Source organism: Parambassis ranga, unplaced genomic scaffold, assembly GCF_900634625.1.
Source record: "Parambassis ranga unplaced genomic scaffold, fParRan2.1 scaffold_37_arrow_ctg1, whole genome shotgun sequence".
Lineage (NCBI taxonomy): Eukaryota > Metazoa > Chordata > Actinopteri > Ambassidae > Parambassis > Parambassis ranga.
The window spans coordinates 205,112-212,604 of NW_021144804.1; positions in this window are offsets into that span (position 1 = coordinate 205,112).

The window sequence follows — 7,493 nt, forward strand, 5'->3', positions numbered from 1 at the left end:
CTCAGATTAAAAGTCTGATGCTTCCAATACTTCACTAGTACACTTCATGTAGTGCAGTGAGATCTGATTGACTTGCAATTGACCCTTTGTACAAGGGGGATTAGCTCAAATGGTAGAGCGCTCGCTTAGTATAAGAAGGGGTCCGATTTTCTCGCTGTCGCACGCAAGGGAAAAAGTTGAGAAAAATGTGGAGCCCCGCTGTGCGCGGACAAACGTCTCGTGTAGCGGTATTGAGGCAATAATCCTGTTCATTATAAAGGAGTTTAAGTGAAATATGAAACAAATCATCTGCCATGGGCTGGACTCGAACCCGTAGTCTGTGCGACAATGTATAGTCTGTTGGAGTGTTTAAATCCCACAACGTGCGTAAAATAATTAATGATTGATTTAGCTTAGTTTAGATATGTTTAAATATATTACAATATCAACAGATGTTTTTTAGTTTATTTAGTGTTTACTTTGGCTTTAACATGATATGCCCCGTCCAATGACTTGTGATGTTTACCTGTTTATGGTTTAATAATATGAACAATGAGCAGTCAACGTGTTTTTGTGTGGGAGCTTCTTTGATAAAGATCAGAGTGAATCTTAAATGTTTATATGATTTATCAGAACAAATATAAAACAAATACAAGTGAATACACACACACACACACTGCATACAGGACTATAAAATACTATTCAGCCCATTCACCCATGTGAAAATATATACAACATATACAGGTCAAATATTAGGTCAAATATTACACAATGTACAATTATACAATAACATTCAACAGCACTGCATAAAGACAGACAGGCTTGTTGATTTAAACATAAGAAAATTGCTTATATACAATATATACAGGCCAAACATAGTGTTTACTGTGGATGTTTTTGCTGGCGCAGCCACTCATCCAGAGACATTCCACTGGATGAACGCGAGCAAAATGTGGCATTACCATATCTACTGTGGCCAAACTCTGCTGTTTTAGGATGCCCACATTTGCTGCATGTGTTGAAGGTAACCCTTCTCACATACTTCCTTTTTTGGACTCCACTCTCCTCCTCCAGAGCCCGCCGCCGCCTGTTCCTCTGAGTGAAACGGGACACAGTAGGAAGAGGAGCAGCAGACGCAGGAAGAAGTGGAGCTGTGCCTGCACCGGATGCTGCAGTACCAGAAGCTGCCATCACCACTGGCACAGTCATGTTTGGGTTCAGAACTAACGTGCCTAACCCAGCTGCTGAAACAGGCTGTGCAGTTTCTGATGCTGTGGGACCAGGTACTGTGGGCGCAGGTGTGATGGGGCGCTCCCTGATGCGCCGGCGACCAGGCCGCAGAGGAGGAGCCTGTCCTTCCTGATTTGGTGGAAGTACAAATGTGTGTCTTGGGCCTGATATGACTGGTGCTTCATCCAGTGGTTCCCTCAGAGCAGTAAGCCGGGTTTGAGCCACAGGAATTGAGGCAGATGGAGCCGGTCCCTGATTAAGGACACTCAATTCCTGACTCTTCTGCCGCCGTTGAAACCTGAAAATACATCATTTGCAGGATGCTGTCCTTCTCCATTACTGGACGTGGATGGGTGGGGTGGAGCAGAGGCCTGAGGACTGGTTGTCAAAGATGGGGGGCTCTTTTGAAGATCATGGCAGGGGTCATCCTCACAGAGCACTGACACTGTGATGTCCTCCATGATCTCCTCCTGAAATCCCTCATCTTGCAGGTCCTCGTCATTTATTTGCTCCACCAACCTGTCCTCCTCTTCAGGGTTCTGGAGCACTGGAGTCAATGTTTTGCCTGTCTGGCTGTACAGATACTCCACCCCCAGCAATTCACCTACAAGAAAAAAACAAAAAAGAAAGTGTTCTTAATATTTTGTCCAGAACATAAAAGGTTATACAGATAATGTTTCAAAATACAAAAATGTGGATTGATGAATAAATGATTTATATTGGTGTTAAATGAGTATTTCTTGCCTGTGTATACTCCAGGAGGGCGGTAGCGCTCATCCCAGGGCTTCCCAAACACAACTCGGCTGAGCTGGTCCACAGCCTCTCGCAGGGCACTGCCATATGATCGGATGGAAGAGGCTCCTTTTACAGCCTCTTCCATCCGATCTTCATTCCATCGCATCAAGCCTTCAAGGAGATGGGCCTGAAAATGTGCATCACTGGCACTGGTTCCTAAAGGTTAAATAAAATAGGAAAAAGGGTCACACACACGCAAGATATGTGCTACATTTGAGGTACTATGAGGTTACATGCAATAGAGTTATGTAAATACATGAAAAATCATCATTATAACCAGAATTAATGAGGAAAAGTAATTAAATTAGTTTCTTGTGAGATAAGATCTGTTCTGACATCAGAAAAGGACTGTAATATTACTGTAGCATGTGACATTACTTTAAAGTAATGGAAACAGTTACAGTGCTTATAATACTTAAAGAGACACTGTAATCCATATGGGATACCTGGGATGAAGCGGTTCAAGTGGAGGTGGAAAGACTCCAGGGAGGTAGAGCCACGGGCACACCTGTAGCAGCACAGCTCCACACCACCTTTCTTCAGTGTCCCCTTCTTAATGTAGAGTGGGAAGTTCTCTGGGTCTTGGATACACAGCACATGTTTCTGCTGTTCTTTCCATATTTGCTGGATCCGATCATGGTCCAGTAGAGGAACTCCCAGAGTGTCCTTCCCATCCACACTGTCAAAGTGATCAATCAGTGATCCAATCAGGCTGGTGGTCTCCTCCATCCCTCTGGTCCTCCTGCGGCAGTGCAGTGCCAACTCCCTCCGGGTAATGCGAGCACTGAGTGCCTTTTCTGAGAGGTGGCCGGTCTTCTTTGCTGCTAGCTCCCCCTCCTTTGCACGGCGAAGAGCAGCGACATCCTCTGGATCCCATTCAAAGATGCACGTGGACAGACGTGCCATGAAGACTCCATAGAGTGGATGAGCCTCTGTTGTGACACCTGCAGCAAATCGCCGCATAAAATGCCAGATGTCAAGGCGCACTTCGAGGTCATCCCACTCTGAAAACATGGCCTTAACACGAGACTGGCCATGCTGACTGCAGCAGTCTCTGTCCACATACATCACTTTTGGGGGCATCTGTCCTGCCTCCCGATAGCGCTTCATCAGGCCAGCTGCCATGGCATCCAATCCATGTCCCTCGGCAGCTGTGAGCACAGAGACAAGGACTTGGCCGTGTTCATTTCCCACATTTGTGCACCAAGCAGCTGTCCCTGAAGCAGCCCCAGCAAGTTTCTTTGTGACCTATTTGGAAAAGGTCAAACAGAGTGTTCATTATGCACGCAAACATATTTATATCTGGCCAACATTCTGTATAGGTAAAATGCTGTGATACCTTTTTAGTGGAGTCAATCTTGAGCACAGACCCAAAGACAGATGTAATTTTGGCCTTGACCTCATGCAGTCGCCCCAGAACATCCCTGGCGTATACAGCTAACAGCCACTTAGGTTTAGGTATGGCAGGTAAGGGAGGAGGCTCAAGGAACACAGGAGGCTGCACAAGGGAGGACTTTGCAAATGGCTCACAGGCAGTGAGGTACTGCAGTACACGCTGCGTCCATGCCTCACCATGTTGCTCCATCAACTTCTTGTGAAGCTGAGTCGCACTGTTGCCCAATGTCCTCTCCCTCATCATCCTCACCACCCGGTTGTCACATGAGTATCTAATGAAAGACCAGTGTAATAACACAAATGCAGTTTTTGGTTAAACAATAACACAAATCAAAGCACCTAATAATGTTTGATCTTAATTATGACTTACCTGTATGTCAATAAAGCAGGAAACTGACTGCGGTGGCCCATATCCAGTTGTCCTAAGATGTCTTCGGACCAGGCTGGATACTTTTTTGTGCAGCGTTTGCACTCCAAGTACTCTGTTGCAAGGTCATACCACCCGTCGATGTCTAAGACCTTGCGCACAGTACGATACAGTCCTGCCGCTGTTAGTCTGTGTTTACCACAGTCTGGGCGAACACAGACAAGAGGGAACTGCCACATCTTCAGCGGCATCCATAAAAAAAGGGGCCGACAGAAGAAGAGGTCAGGTGAGGCGGGCAGCTGACTGTGAATGAGAGGGGGCTGAGGAGGATGCCACCAAAGCTTCAGCTGGGGCACTAGCTCTGGCTTGCCAGTGTGTAGGTTGGCCTTGAAGAGGGTCTTACGGATCCACTCCTGCTGGAAAGGTGGAAGCTGATCCTTCCAGTGACGAGGGAGCTCAGTAGGTGGCTGATGATGTGGAGGGTCTGGTATTTTTACCACTAGAGGCGGACCAGCACAGGCCTCTGAATGAGCAATGGCTGGAGCTTTTGAAGGAGAAATGCAGAAAAAAATAATATAAGGATGACTGTTGTATTTGATCGCAGTCCACATTCTGCCTGCACAGCATACATTTGGACAAGCATTAATAGATTATGATTATAATTAATAGTTAGACATGAATTTTCCAGAGCTGTATTTGAAAAGGATTAGATGGAATAGAGCAAAGAAAATAAGTTGTGATGAATTTAGTATAAAGTAGTGATGCCCACAGACATGAAGCGTGCACACAGTTGCAGTGATGAAAAACAGTTACTGTGATCATTAAAACAATGAATCTCCTCCGTCCTGTTCAGGGGATTAGACAGATAGTGAGTGAGAAAAGCAAGTGATGTTAGTGAAAATGTTATCCAATGATTGTTTCTCAATGGGAAACACAAATGAAAACACCAACACCTTTGGATATCCTTAAGGTTTTGAAGAGGTGCACTCAAAGAATGCATCCCGCTTGAAGCTTGATGCGACATAATCCTGTACTGTAAACAAAAATATTTGAAAAAACAGTGATTTTTTATTCCTCAAAAATAATACTTCACAGTGTGTTTTCACTAAACATTTTCGTAATATTTGCATTTGTGTCGTATGCCACACCTGTATTCTGCTGTGCTTCATATTGTGACACTGCAGATACCAGCTCCTCATCATCATCTTCAGCAAAGTCACCCGCTCCAGAAGGGGCAACAGAAGTGCCTGCAGCACAAATATAAAATGTTATTAGCATTTATTAATAGGTTAATAAAATTATTACTGTTGACAAGACACAAGGACAAACAATGTACGATGTTACTTACCAGTAGGGAAGAGCTGCCTTTGTGCCAAATGTTTGGCTGGGGTTCTGTTGGCAGAGTGCACTGCGGTACTGGGGCTGGAAACAGCAAGTGGATAAGTCTGTGTAGTCTGTCATAATGATAACTGAATACATATACAGTACATGTTACACAGTTACACTCACAGGGTTTAACTGGTGACATCAGTTTTTTAGCCAGCTGTGAAGGAGACAAATGTTTGCCACGCGCCAACAGTGCTTTCACAGTGCCAGTCTTCCACACACCAGTTTGGATGGCAGCAGGTGAAGGAGCAGACATGTGGGAGGCTGCAGGTGTAGGTGCAGAGGCACTGGAGGCTGCAGGGGTAGGTGCAGAGGCACTGGAGGCTGCAGAGGCACTGGAGGCTGCAGGGGTAGGTGCAGAGGCACTGGAGGCTGCAGGTGTAGGTGCAGAGGCATTGGAGGCTGCAGGTGTAGGTGCAGAGGCACTGGAGGCTGCAGGTGTAGGTGCAGGCTGACATGCTCCAGCAGAAGCCCTTCTTTTCAAGACGTATGTAGCCATGTTGGTTTTGGGCCTGGCATCTGCCTTGATCAGGTACTTGATGAGAGCCTGGGCCTCTTTGCTCTGGTCTTCATAGACGTCCTTCATGGACCGGCCCTTGAAGTCTCCAAACTCTACCATCAAACATCCCTGGTCTCCAGTTTCCCGGGCTTCTGCTTGAGATTGCTGCTTTCTTTTAAACTTCTCCAGTTCCTCTGCCATCTCTCTAATAAGAGATGTGTACTGGATGAACAGCTGCTTATTTTGTGACAGGGGGTTTGCCTGCACCGTCTCTTTAGATATGCTGTCCATCAAATACAATGCATACCCCAGAGAGTTTTCCAGGAGCCATATAAATCTCTGGCCCTGGTACTTCCCAAACTGGAGCTTGCAGTGAGCAAGCACCAAAAACTGGTCACTGGGGTCTCCACCGTTTACACTCACAAAAGTTCTGGCCTCCGCCAGCACTTCCTCTTCAGGTTTGGCCCTTCCAGATTCCACATTTTGCATTCGCATCGCCTCCTCTGATGGCGCCATGAGGAGACGCTGTGATGTAGCCGACTGCCGCTTAAAAACCGGATAAGCATACATTTTCTGAAATGAAAATCAGAACAACACTATTACCGCAATCTGTTTAACAAGCTACTTCTTTTCCCCACAGGGATTGATAAAGTAATTCACATTACTATGATAATGTGTACTACTGTGTCTCCTACAAAGCAAAACCATGTTATTTTCATTGAGCTATTGTATTGTACCTTTATTTAAATATTTGTAGAGGTAAGTTGTTAAAGGGGAGGGATTGTAATAAAACACCCACATGAAAACAAACCATTTTAACATCATAACATAACATAACTTAATTTGTAAGAGTAAAAAGTATTCTATTTTGATTTATTCTGATGTATTTTGAAAACCCCAATGTCTGAATCCTTAACTTTACTATATTAATGTTAAAACTGGAATTTCTGAACTGATCAATATCCTACGTTTATAGTTTATAGAGATAGTGAATGACCTCCTGGATTAGCCTACATGTAGGCTACTTTACATCTACAAAGAGCGGTTTACACCATTACAAGGTATTACATGCATATTAGTATGTTATGTGTACATTACATAAAACGAACAATAGAGCAATATCTACCAGTTTACAGAGAATCAATTGCACGTATAGCCTGTTAGCGGGTGGCCATGATAGCGATAGCGATCAATGGTAGTGACATTTTTTGGTCGGTATTTACAGGTTGACGGGTACGTCGAAGAAAACGTGTGCTATATAATGTCCAATCGCTATATCGCTATGTCGGCCTGTTTTGTTTTCTTAAGGTACAGACTGTATCTGAACAGACAATGGCCGATTTATAGTAAATTAAATAAGGTGAAGTAAACTTCATCTTACCGTTTTCACGAGGAAGGGTCAAAAGTAAGCCACAGTGAAGGAACGCGATTGGTTGGTCAAAAGTAAGCCCAGGGAAAGGAACGTGATTGGTCAAAAGTAAGCCCAGGGAAAGGAACGTGATTGGCTAATGTGGGCTTACTTTGGGCTTACTTTGGCTCGACTAGCGCGATGCAGTAAGCGCATGTGAGAGGTAGCGGGATCGATGCCCGCATCCTCCAGCCTGCATTTTAAGAGGGAGGGTGTAGCTGGATGGATGAGGATGGATGGATAATGTGGTGGACTCCCACCCAGCAGATCAAGTCCCAGAGGTTACAGCATCATTTATTAGCTGAGTTTCCCCTCAGGGAAGCTGCTGTTTACAAGCTGTTTACAGAGAGAAGCAAGAAAACAACAGTCAGCATCATCTTCCATAAAAACACATGACAATAACATGTGAGACAGAGAGTTTATGATCAGTGCTC